At 42.4% G+C, this 11,721-nt stretch overlaps 1 long non-coding RNA gene across 1 annotated transcript; it reads right to left on the bottom strand.

Moving 5' to 3' along the window:
- Positions 1–5,427: 5,427 nt before the first annotated feature.
- On the bottom strand, positions 5,428–11,227 carry LOC123636539. The gene is made up of 4 exons (XR_006734580.1): positions 11,158–11,227; positions 8,530–8,685; positions 5,983–6,075; positions 5,428–5,862 (listed from the first exon to the last, which is right to left on the bottom strand). It is a non-coding gene; the product is annotated as an uncharacterized LOC123636539 (long non-coding RNA).
- Positions 11,228–11,721: the final 494 nt, after the last annotated feature.

Genomic DNA, 11,721 nt, shown 5'->3' with positions numbered 1-11,721 from the left:
TCTTCCCCTGCCAGGGAACACCCTCTGCCACGGTGACCCCAGGAGTCCGGGCCAAGGGGCAGGTTTTCTTCTCATTCTTACTCAGCAGGGAAAGTCAGGTTGGTCCCTCAATATGGAGAGTTTCAGGAGAACATCGTGGGTATCTGGGTCTTGATGTCTGAAGATCTGGAATATCAACTCTTCTTGGTCAAACTGACCTCTCAGTACAGAAACGACAAGGAAGGGCACCTGTGTTCACAAACAGCTGAGGGGACATTTCTCTTGTGAGCAGACAAGGCAGGGTGTGGCCCAAGGACTGGCCACGAGAGGCACAGATGCCCTTCCCAGTGAGGCTGCGGGAACTGTGTCTCTCACGGCCTTCCAGGGTCCCTGAGCCCCAGAGGTGAGTCCCCTCGGGAAACCCAAATGCAGATGCTGGCTTCCTGTCATCTCATCGCACCAATCATTCTTGCCCTGAGCTTTATCTGGACTTCCTCCACAGCGTTTGCTCTAAGCTGAGGGGTCAGTTCCTCTGTGAACCCGCCCTCCGTCCACCTCAGACGGGCAGCCGTGAAGGTAGCTCGACAGCAGAGGGACTAGGTAGGTGCAGCAGCCTGTCCTCAGCTGCACTGAGGGGCCAGAAGAGCATGACTCGTTGAGGATAAAGTAACAGGTGATCATCCTTAAAAATACATTCTATACAAATATCCCTGGTTTTAAGGAAGGGAAAATTAGGATTAGATGAGGGATTATAAAATATGCTGAGATTTAATTATTCAATAATCATTCTAAATTATTAAACATGACAATTGTATAATGATATAGTTGGCCACTGTTGTGCATTACTGTGGTGACAGAAACTTGTGAACACTGTGTCTTCATTTGTTAATCATGAGGTCAGTCCCTGGAGGGAGCTCACTGGCATATTCCCATGTTTGGGGTGGATGTTGGTGCCTAGAGAGTGTCTAAATGACAAAAGTCAGGGCCAAGACCACAGAGAGGGCTCAGGATAGAGTGAGCTGAGAGCGTTCAGGGGTCACCTGTCCGTGTTGTGCATCTGTCATTCCCAGGTGGCTCCCAGCATCTCCCCTTGTGAGTGGCAGGAAGATAAACTTCACCCACTGGAGACAAGTGGCCCATATGGAGAGAAGCTGGGACCCTGGGCCCTGAAGAGCCACCAGGCCCTGGAGCTGGAGGTGAGGAGAGTCCACCTCGCTCAGAGGATTGAAGACCTGGAGTGGGAGCTGTCCCTGCTCCATGAGGCGGCCAACAGCAGTTCGAGCATGGGAGGGAGCTGGTCCAGCTGACACAGCGGCCTAAGGGGCACTGAGTCACATCAGATGCTGCATGGTGGCCACCTCCGGGAGGTGCCTTCTCACCGAGAACATGAATGGGCTCCCCTGGTAGGAAGGAGTGGGCATCTGGGGCCCGGAGTGTGTGCTGGTTTTACGACGTGCTCCTACAGGGAAACACCTGGATTTCTTTCAGAGCCTGGACCTCAGCTTGTGCTCAATTCTGCCTTGAACTTTCTGGGGTGAGGGAAAATAAACTGACATGGGTTGACAAAATCAGGGTGTGCTCCTATCAGAGTCTGTGCCCAGTTTTTTCACTCAGCTGTGGGCTGTGGCTTCCCCCCAAAACTTCAGTTGGGGCCCCTGGCTTGAGGGGTGAGAAGTGCTTGGCGGGGGGCCCTGAGAACATAGGTGCAGCCAGAGCACATCCATGCCCCATCTTCCATCACACCTCACAGCTGAATCTCCTGGGCCCCCAGTGTGGCTTCTGGGGAGTCCAAGCCGCCATGTCCCCTCCTGGCTCCTGCCGACCTCCTGGACACAGAGGAGGGTTCGGTCTGTGGCCTGGGCCTCGTGACCACATCAGATGTCCCAGTACCAAAGGAGACTCTGAGAACTCCCAGTCAAACTGGAGTTCTCTGACCCTGGACACACCTGGCCCTGCCGTCTGAGCCTGGCTCCAGCAGTTCCCTCCTCAGAAGACCTGTCCCCTGCACTGTGCCCAGGTGAGATGTGCTTCACCTCTAAGCCCCAGCCCAGAAGCCCGTCAATCCACGGAGCTTTTTCCCACCCCTTCCCAGATTTCTACCCCATCTCCACCACATGTCTGATTCCCACCACAGTCACCTGTGCCCTGGATGGCCCTATCTTCCAGTCGGAGCTCCTCAAAGCAGGGTGTGTCTCATTCACCTTGGTGTCCCTCTCACACACACAGACACGCTCACACACGTGCACATATAGACGCGAACCAACATTCAGACACACACACAGACACAGTCACAAACACAGACATGCATACTCTAACAGACACACGCACATATACCCTGAAAACACTGCTTTGCACCCACAGGGTAATAAGGGACCCATGAAGGCTTTAAGAATGTAATTGACTGTAAAGACATAGCTTCTAACCCAGAGATCACACAGTCATGTCGGGGTGCCACAAAGGCACGTGGGAAATTGTGCAGAAAATGATAAAAAACTGAGTGCCAAACCCTGTCCCTTGGCACCTGACAGGTGCGAAAATGAACCTGTCCTGGTGGTCTCTGTCCCAAGTCAGGGGAAAGTATGAGGCCCTGTCAGGGACCCAGGACACATTACAGTAACAAAGAGGCCAGAAGGAAACATGTTCTCTGAGCACAGCTGTTTGGATTCCAGCATCAAGTTCCATCTTATCAGTTCCACAGGCATCAGAAATTATCTTGAAGCATTTAGGCAAATTATGTTGTGAAGAGAGCTGGATTTACAGAGATTAGGCAGACAAAAAGAACAAAGTTAAAATCAGAATGGAATAATAAGCCCAGTTTGAATAATAGCTTTAAACCATGAAACTAATTTTAAAGGTAATCAGCTGAACATATTAAAAAGTCCAGACATACGTGGTGAGAATTATTATATGGAGTCTTGCTTCAACCACTTAGGAAAAGCCGTTTATAGCATGGGAAGTTCAACTTGTCCTGGTTTACATTTCCATGTCTCTGGCTATAGCATCAGATAGTTTGGTGAATTTCTGTGTGGCCCATACATTACCCACAGACTTGTTTCTTGAAATTTATCTAGTTTCAACGTATAGGGGTTAAGGCACAAAGAAGTTTGCCTTTTTGTAATTCTTTGTAAGAAATTTGGATGAGAAGAACCCGAAAAAATTAAGAAAATAGTATACAGAGCTACAGTCATATAATGAATGTATTATACCTGTTTTTTTTTAGAAGTATAACTTTTTTTTCTCTATATTGATCACATAGAAACCTCAGGTTTAATAACTTCTTAAGGCTAGGAAGCCAAACCAAGGCAGACTTCAGGTTTTATTTACTGTTGTAAGGATGCTGGCTCTGACAGAAAGTGAGTTTTTATTTACTTTTTTTAAGTCTAGGGACCTTTGAAGTCAGGCATTGTATGCATATTTTCAAATATGATATTTTAGTCAAAGCTTTGGTAATAAATCTGGAAAACAAACATTTCAAGTAGACAAACAAAAATGTTTTAAATAAAAGTCATACGGACATGATTTTATCAGGTATTCAATGTCATATAGTCAACATTTGTTCTGCTTAATCTCCATTAGTAGTATCATGAATCCATCCATTTATTTAGCAGAGTTCCGGAAATTTTTGTTTAGTCAATTGTCCTTAAAGTTATCAGAAACCTGTATGTAAGAGTGTTTGTTGGAGTCTGTTTCATGAATCTGAGTATAAATGATTTTTAGAGATTTTAAAAATCTGATGAAAGTTTACAGTCAACAAGGAAACGTCACTATATCTATGACAGATAGTAACCAGAATTATGACTGATAATATATTAAACTTCTATAAACTTACATGCTTGTAGAAATGATGTTTTTGAAACATTCATATCAACAGCATACCAATAAATGAAACTAAGTAAGATCTAGTGTCACTTATCATTGGACCATGTTTCTTATACAATTTATCCAATGAGTCTAATCATTTAATATCCTTTTAAGATGAGAGATATATATTTGGAATCTTTCCAGGGACCCAACTGGAAATTTTCATAATTAATTCTAGGTTAAAGATGCTTAAGTTAGAATTCAATTTGGGGGAGGTTTGTCAAAGATGTTAAAGGGCTCAAAACATTTGACCAAAACAAAATCAGAGAACACTGTAAAATAGCAGTCATTCATTTAACCAAAGTGATAATCAAAAGGCTTTGAAAGCAGTACAGAAAGTTACATGGATGCAAAAACCTTCACCAGTAAGCAGGTAAACCAGGCAAGAAAGTATGTTGACAGCTTTAAAGACATTTCTAATTTTGTGTTATCATTAATTTTTAAACCAATTAATTTGCCAAACTTTTCTTGTCATATGAACTAAAAATAATTTAATTTAATTACTAAATATTTTATGAGCGTTCATTTATTTAAACCAATCAAAATACAACTTTTGAAGAGATTTCTTGCTGACTACACAAGATTTTATTATGTAGATATTACATATGACATAATGCACCAATACGTCTAAATATATATATATATATATATATATGTAGTGTGTATATATATATATACATATACACATAAAAAAGGTCTTACAGTTTTCATTTTAGAATTTTAGTCATGGGATAGTAAAACATATAAACTCACCAGTTTATAAAAACCAGTTGGACCTAAATCATTTTTCTAACAAAATGGGATAAGGTTAAGATTTTCCTAAGTAGGCCGTCTTATAAAGGCTGTCAACCAAATTTTGGGTAAAGCAGTTTGACTCAGTTTTCAATATACTGGATTGTACAGAAAACACTTCACTGTGAAAATGTGACTGAAACATGTGAGAAGGCTGAAAACATAAGAGTTCTCCTAAGAACAAAAAGACCAGTGTTATTTTCCAAGAGGGTCAGTTTGGAACCTGTGACTCCCAGTGTGGAGTTTGCTGTACTTGCTCTTTCTCATTGGCACTTCTACATCTCCAGTATCTGTTACAGCCCGAGCAGGTTCACTGCCTGCTGCTCAACAGGAGATCAACACACTGAGCCAGCAGGGGTTACAGCAGAGAAACAGTTTTATTATCACAGGCACCACGTGAGGAGAGGGGAGTAATTTCTCAAATCCATCTTCCTCAATCATTTGGGAGAAAAGGTTTTTAAAGGGACTTTGGTGAGCAAAGGGCTAGGGAATGGGGTCTGCTGATGGGTGAGGGATGAGCTCATAGGGTTGGAATGCAGAAATTATCTTGTCAGTTGGTAGGTTTCCTGGGTAGGGGCTTTCGAGGCTGTTGGATCCATTCCCACATCTGTCCACGGGTCTGGTTGGTGTCAGCAGGTCTCCAGGATGCAGAGTTTGAAAAACACCTCAAAGACCAGTCTTAAGACTTAAACAGCAATGGAGTCAAAAGTCTTGTGATTTACAATAGCAATTTGATCTATAGAAATAGTGGGGGAGTCACATATCTGGTGCCTGTCACGGAGGCACAAGTAGTGCAATTAAGTAGTAACCCTTTGCAGCAGCAAGGAAGTTAGGGAACAATGGCTCTTTGATTTCTGTCTGTATCTGTACTTCTATGAAAATGAGACCTGGATTACTATTTATACTTTGTGGCTTCACAGTACTTTAATATGGACAGTTTCATCTCCATGTGTCCCTGCCAGTCTGTGAGAACAAAACAGGTTGTGAAATATTTGATACAAAAGGCCTTTGGTCCAGTTCTGGCAGATACAGGGCTTGGTTTTGTCACGAAACCAAGTCAGTCCAGACTTTTGGTCTGTCCATATGTAATCATTAGTGTCCGTCAACTTAGCAAAGGGAGCAAGCTGCAGAGGCCTGGCTTGCGAGCCATCCAGAACATCTTATCATTTAGCAAGCATTGACATCATGAGGGGTAGTGTCAGCATCATCTAAGAGGTGCAAGAATGCCTCCTGTGGAATCAAACCATTGATCACAATATTGCCCTAGAATGTCATCCAGAAGAGATAAAAATTTTCTTTCTAGTGACTTTACCTGAGAAAAAGACACTTTTTCTGTGTTCAGTTACTCACCAACAGCAGCAGTACCATAACATGTTTTCTTTGGCTGTGGATGCCACTGCTTGTCATATCTCCATCTTCCAGACCAGTCCCACCAGGCACTCACTTTGGCAGAAACAAAAATGAGTTCAAGTTCCTTTGTATGATTTACATGGTGGCACAACTAGCAATTGGATTGATTAGTTAGTGTGGCCAGGGTTTGAAAAACTGGTGCAAAGGGATGCTGGGTCTGTGTCTGACCTGCTGGAAAAACAGTAAGAGTTAGTAAGAGTGAGTCATAGTTTGAAAGAAAAGTCATAGTGGAAGATTAAAAGGGAAATTGGGATAGGTTGAGGCAATCCCCACTCAGCTTCCCATGTGCAATCCTCGAACAGGGAGGCTCAAAAGAAAAAGGGTTAATGAAGAACCCTTCTTGAGGGGAGGGGATAAAAAGAGAGAAAAAAAAAACACACAAAAAAGGAGTTGTTAGATAGAAGATGTGGTTTCTTGATCTAAGATCTTGGGAAAAACCTGTCTACTTTTTGGTGATGTCTGCTTCAGGGGCCTGGGAACTAGCCCTGGAAAACCTTGCTTTCGGGTCACTGTAGGGGTGATCTTCCTACTGTCTCAGTGCACTTTGGTGTAGCTCGCATGAATCCGGGAAAATTTTTCTTTTATTTTGATGGCCATGTAGGTAGTTAACAGTACTTCAAAGGGGCCTGCCCAGAGAGATGATAGTATATGTGTTTCTCTAAAAATTTTGATGTATACAGACTCTCTTGGTCAAAAAGGATGGCAGAGCATATCAGTTGGTGGAAGCCATGGTCCTTTCACCTGCTGATGATATGTTTCAAGCATATTAGTCAGTGTCTGCATATAGCTAGTCCCAGTATCAAATTGTTCACTTAAATCCCAACAGTTTCCAGACACCCTGGCAACAGAAGATCACCTGCCTCCAGAGGCATCTTTGGAGTCTGTGTAAATAGTGGCAACATTTCCTTTTACCAATATATAATCTCTAATGAGGGCTATAACAAAATTGACTCAAGGAATTTTTGGGTGAGCTTTTGAGTGCCCAGAAATATTTTATGTTAAAACTAAGTAACAGTTGCATGTACCCTCTGGAGCTTGGACCTAGAGGCTTTATGGCGTCACTCAGTCAGAGACTTTCAAAGAATGAGGATGTCTAAGAGGACACCCGGTTTATGGAGTAAAACATTGTCCATATGCTGAACAAGTAAGGAAAAAGAATGGATCCCCGGCTAAACGTCAAAGTATGAATCAGCTGTGACAATTTGAGAGAATACTGAAGGACATTCACAGTTTCTCTTACTACTCAGGTCCATGTTAATAGTCTCACTGTGTAGGTGAATGTAACAGAAATTGTGAAGTAGAGTGAAATGGAATTAAAAAAAAAGTTGAGCAGAGGTCAATTATTGTACTATTAAAGTCACATACTCTAAAAAAGCATTTCAATTAGTTTCTATTTTCTAGAAAAATATTTGATGTAGCAATTATTTCTAAGATAATCAATTAAAGTACCTTTGTATATATTGGTAGCAAAATATTATATACACAACATATATAGACACAAGGAAATATAGCTATACAGATGGAAGAAGATATAATCAGTCTTACAAACAATTTTTTTCCATGGATCTTAAAATTATATTTTAATCTAACTACAAATCTTTGCATATTTTGTTGTTTTAAGCAATTGCTAGCTAGGTAACACTTTGCTGTTAGGAAATTTTTGCAATTTCTATAACTGTTTGCTTAGACACGCACCTAGTATGTATACATGCATAGGTAGGTGAAGTAAAGTAGTTAATTTAAGGATCCCATATTTGGCTGCATCTTGGCTGTGACTCATAGGTCTCCATTAGCAATTAAAACACTATTTCTCCATAAAAACCAGAGAAGAATAAGAAAGAAAGGAATGCAATACAGAAATATCTGTGAATTCTTGAACACATGACTAACATGGATTGTACCCTAACAATTTACTGTGAGTTTCTTTATGACACAGATAGATATTGTGGGTGGTCCACACAGGGTTTCACCACTGAGTCGGTTCCCGCCTCTCACCCGTGTCTGAGGTTCTGTCTCCAGGGGTCTAACACCACCGAGAGGGCTCAAAATGCTGAGTGATCAGCTCTCATGTGCGTTTCCTGGATGAGCCTTCTTTTAAATAATTTTGTTGGGGATTCCCTACAGGGACACGTCACGCCAGGGGCAGTCCCCCCAAGCACTCCCACTTGTACCCACAGTCACCCAGGCGTGCCTTTGGCCGGGAGGAGGAAAATGCCCTTTCTCTTTGGAGCTCAGCAACTCAGTCTCTCATTTGTCTACAAATGGGACAGTTCAGTTTCCTCTTTCCTTTTATAACGGCCCAGAAAAGCCAATTCAGAGAAATTTGGGGAGGAAGAGGCCATGAATGGAGAAGACCTTTTTGAGTTCATCACCATGTCAAAATTAGGACCCCTCAAAACTGCTTCCCAGTAAAAGTATTGACAGATCAGAAAAATCCATGACCATCAACCAAGATCGTGAGGGCCGTGCAGTCTCAAGAGAACTAACCTGTTCCGACCAAGTGAAATCTTGAAGCGGTGTGAGCACCCGAGGGGGCCATGCCTTTACCTGGCACTCATGGTTGGCTACTCTCTCAGGGGTTGGTGAGTCTTCTGGGTGCCACACAGGTTGACATCATCTTGTGAACAGACAGGAACCCAAACTCTGAAAAGTAAATGAAAGAGGTTTATCCTGAGCTGAGTATGTGTGACCATGGACCAGAAAATCACAGGCAAGAGGTTTTCAGCGAGTGCTCTCACTCTGATTGGGTTACATCTTGGCTTTATACCTTTCAGAAGGGCAGGGTTTGCCCATAATTCAGTACACAGAAGGTATACATTGGTTTTGCCCCAAAAGGCATGACATGTCAAAGGGGGGTATTACAGGTTACCGGTGGGTTTAAGGATACTGTTTGGAGATTCTCTTTGTATTGTAATAACCATTGTGTTTACCCTAAAATAAAGTATTATATAAAATTTAACAGCTTAGGGATTTGTTCTCCTAAGCAGAAACTGTGCTGTGTCTGTGCAGTGGACACATAACGTCCTAGCTAGTAAGAGTTGGACAAATGAACAGTGGATAAGACCAAAGGGAAAACTGAAGCTGCCAGTTTAAGCCCTTGTAACCACAGGTTCAAATCCCTAATGGTAACGTTCATATCAAATGATAGAAAGAGGGAGTTAGAAACACATTTTATGTGTACCTTTGCACAGGCATTGAAATCAGGGGAAGAAAATACATCGTATCTAGGATTCAATGGCCAAAACCATAATAACTTCATAAGCTTTTGACCATAAGTATGTCTTTCTGTGCTCCTATGTGCTTCATGTTTCCATTATGTTAATTTTCTGACCATTTATTTTAGTTCAGCCTGTCTCCCTTTTTAGATACTTAAGAACATTAAACACATGGGCAGTTTTGTTCATAAGGCAGGAGATTTTGCTGTTATTGTGAGACTAACATTAAATATCCCTAACTTATCAGAAATGATACAAACACAGACCATTTTGCTTTAGGATGGGTTTAGACTTGTAAGATTTTTGTGCTAAAAACTGACACTTTAAACACATCAAACTGTCCAGGAGCATACATAAAAATGTATGCTCACAATTTGAAAAAATTTTCACTTTCACTTCACCATTCATACTTACCCTGTTTAAATAAGCCAATTCATTTACCAAAGTTTACTAAATTCATAGGAAATACAGAGTAATCTTGCTTCTTTTTAAATAAGTTAGGAGTGCTGCCTTATGTATAAAACAGTCTGGCATCATGTAAACACAACACATACTACAAGGATATCCACAAATAAATCTAAACACATGCACACATATAAACATACACACACGTACACACACACACAATGTTCCATTACCTTTAACCTCACAATTCTAGCCATGAGGTTCTGATAGAAACTCCCCGGTTTACAAAACATCACTGGACCAGAATTACCTCTGACAAAACTGGTCTCTTTCATATGTTTGAATTTTCATGGCCCTGAGAGTTAAGCTAATTAAGCCTATGGACCAAAGTGTTGGATAAAAGAGTTTGGTGGCAGTCTGATTTTAAAAAGACCCTTTTATCCTTTTTTTCTTTCTTTTCCTTAGAGGAAAAAGAGTGCTCAATCTTTGTGTTTTAGCTTGAACTGGCTGTAAGATCTCCAAGTAGCTTTGAATGACAAATAGCATAAACTTTGAGTCCACCTCAAGAGCAACAGGAAAACTTAGCAGGTTGAGAGTTGACAGAACAGACAACAGAGACAGAGAGCTTGAAAGACTGGACATTTTAAATTCATAGAGGCAGGTCGAGCACTTGAGCTCTGAATTTTCATGGATGCAATTTGCCCTTCAGTTAAAACATGTGCACAAGAATTGGCCCTAACCAGCTGCAGTCCTAGCGTACCTGGCACGCCTTTGAATCTTGCCATTTACACACACACTTGTGAGTAGAGTTGCCGGAATGCGACCGGGGTGCCCAGATAGGATCATTCTCCTTGCCTTTTCTCACTTGTAGAGGATTGGCTTCCCATTTTTCTTTACAGGAAGCAACCGAACAGCGGTCTAGGGGTCAGTGTAGTGGATCAGAATGTGCTGATTGTGGGCAGGACCGCACAGGGTTTCACCACTGAGTTGGTTGCTGCCTCTCACCCGTGTCTCAGGTTCTCTCTCCAGGGCTCTAACACCTCTGAGAAGGCTCAAAATGCCAAGTGATCAGCTCTTATGAGCATTTCCTGGCTGATACTTCTTTTAATTAATTTTGTTGGGGATTCCCTGCAGGGACATGTCCGACCGGGGGCAGTCACCCCAAGCACTCCCACTTGCACCTGCAGTCACCCAGGTTTCCCTTTGGCTGGGAGGAGGAAAATGCCCTTTCTCTTCGGAGCTGAGCAACTGAGACTCTTATTTTTCTACAAATGGGACAGTTCAGTTTCCTCTTTCATTTCACAAAGGCCCAGAAAGGCCAATTCAGAGAAATTTGGTGAGGAAGAGGCAATGAATGGAGAAGACCCTTTAGAGTGCACCTCCAAGTCAAAATTAGGATCCATCAAAACAGCTTCCTAGAAAAAGTATCCACGGCTCAGAATATACCAGGACCATCAACCAAGATTGTGAGGTCTGGGGACACAGGAGGACTTACCAGTTCAGCCCAAGGGAAAGCTTGGAGGTGGGTGGCTTTGGATGCTGTGCTGCTACCTGTTGCTGATTTTGAGCTCCTCCTTCAAGGAATCCTGAGTCTTCTTTGAACCTCAGGTGTGAGCACCATCTTGTGAAAAGCAAAGAACCCAAACTCTTTAAAATAATTAAAGAGGTTTATTCTGATCTGAACATGCATGACTGGCTCACCTGGAGCACATGGCCTCAGGAGGTCCTGAGAATATGTGCCCACACTACTGCGGTGCAGTTTGGTTGTATAGGTTCATGCAGGTAGGAACTACAAATAACTCCCTAAGTCAGTATGTGGAGGGCGTGTATTGTTTTCCCTGAAATGGCAGGACATCTTAAAGTGTGTTCTTATATGTTATATGTGCACTTACAGTTTCTTTGACTTGTAACTGGTTAAAGTATGAAGCTTTGTCTTAAGTCTTGGAATTTCTTAACTTAAGAAATCTGTTGCCCAGATGCGGTGGCTCACGCCTGTAATCCTAGCACTCTGGGAGGCCAAAGGTGGGTGGATTGTTTGAGCTCAGGAGTTCAAGACCAG

Source organism: Lemur catta, chromosome 4 (assembly GCF_020740605.2).
Source record: "Lemur catta isolate mLemCat1 chromosome 4, mLemCat1.pri, whole genome shotgun sequence".
NCBI classification, from domain to species: domain Eukaryota; kingdom Metazoa; phylum Chordata; class Mammalia; order Primates; family Lemuridae; genus Lemur; species Lemur catta.
Note: the sequence above shows the minus strand (reverse complement) of the source record. Positions and strands in the feature narration are given on the sequence as shown.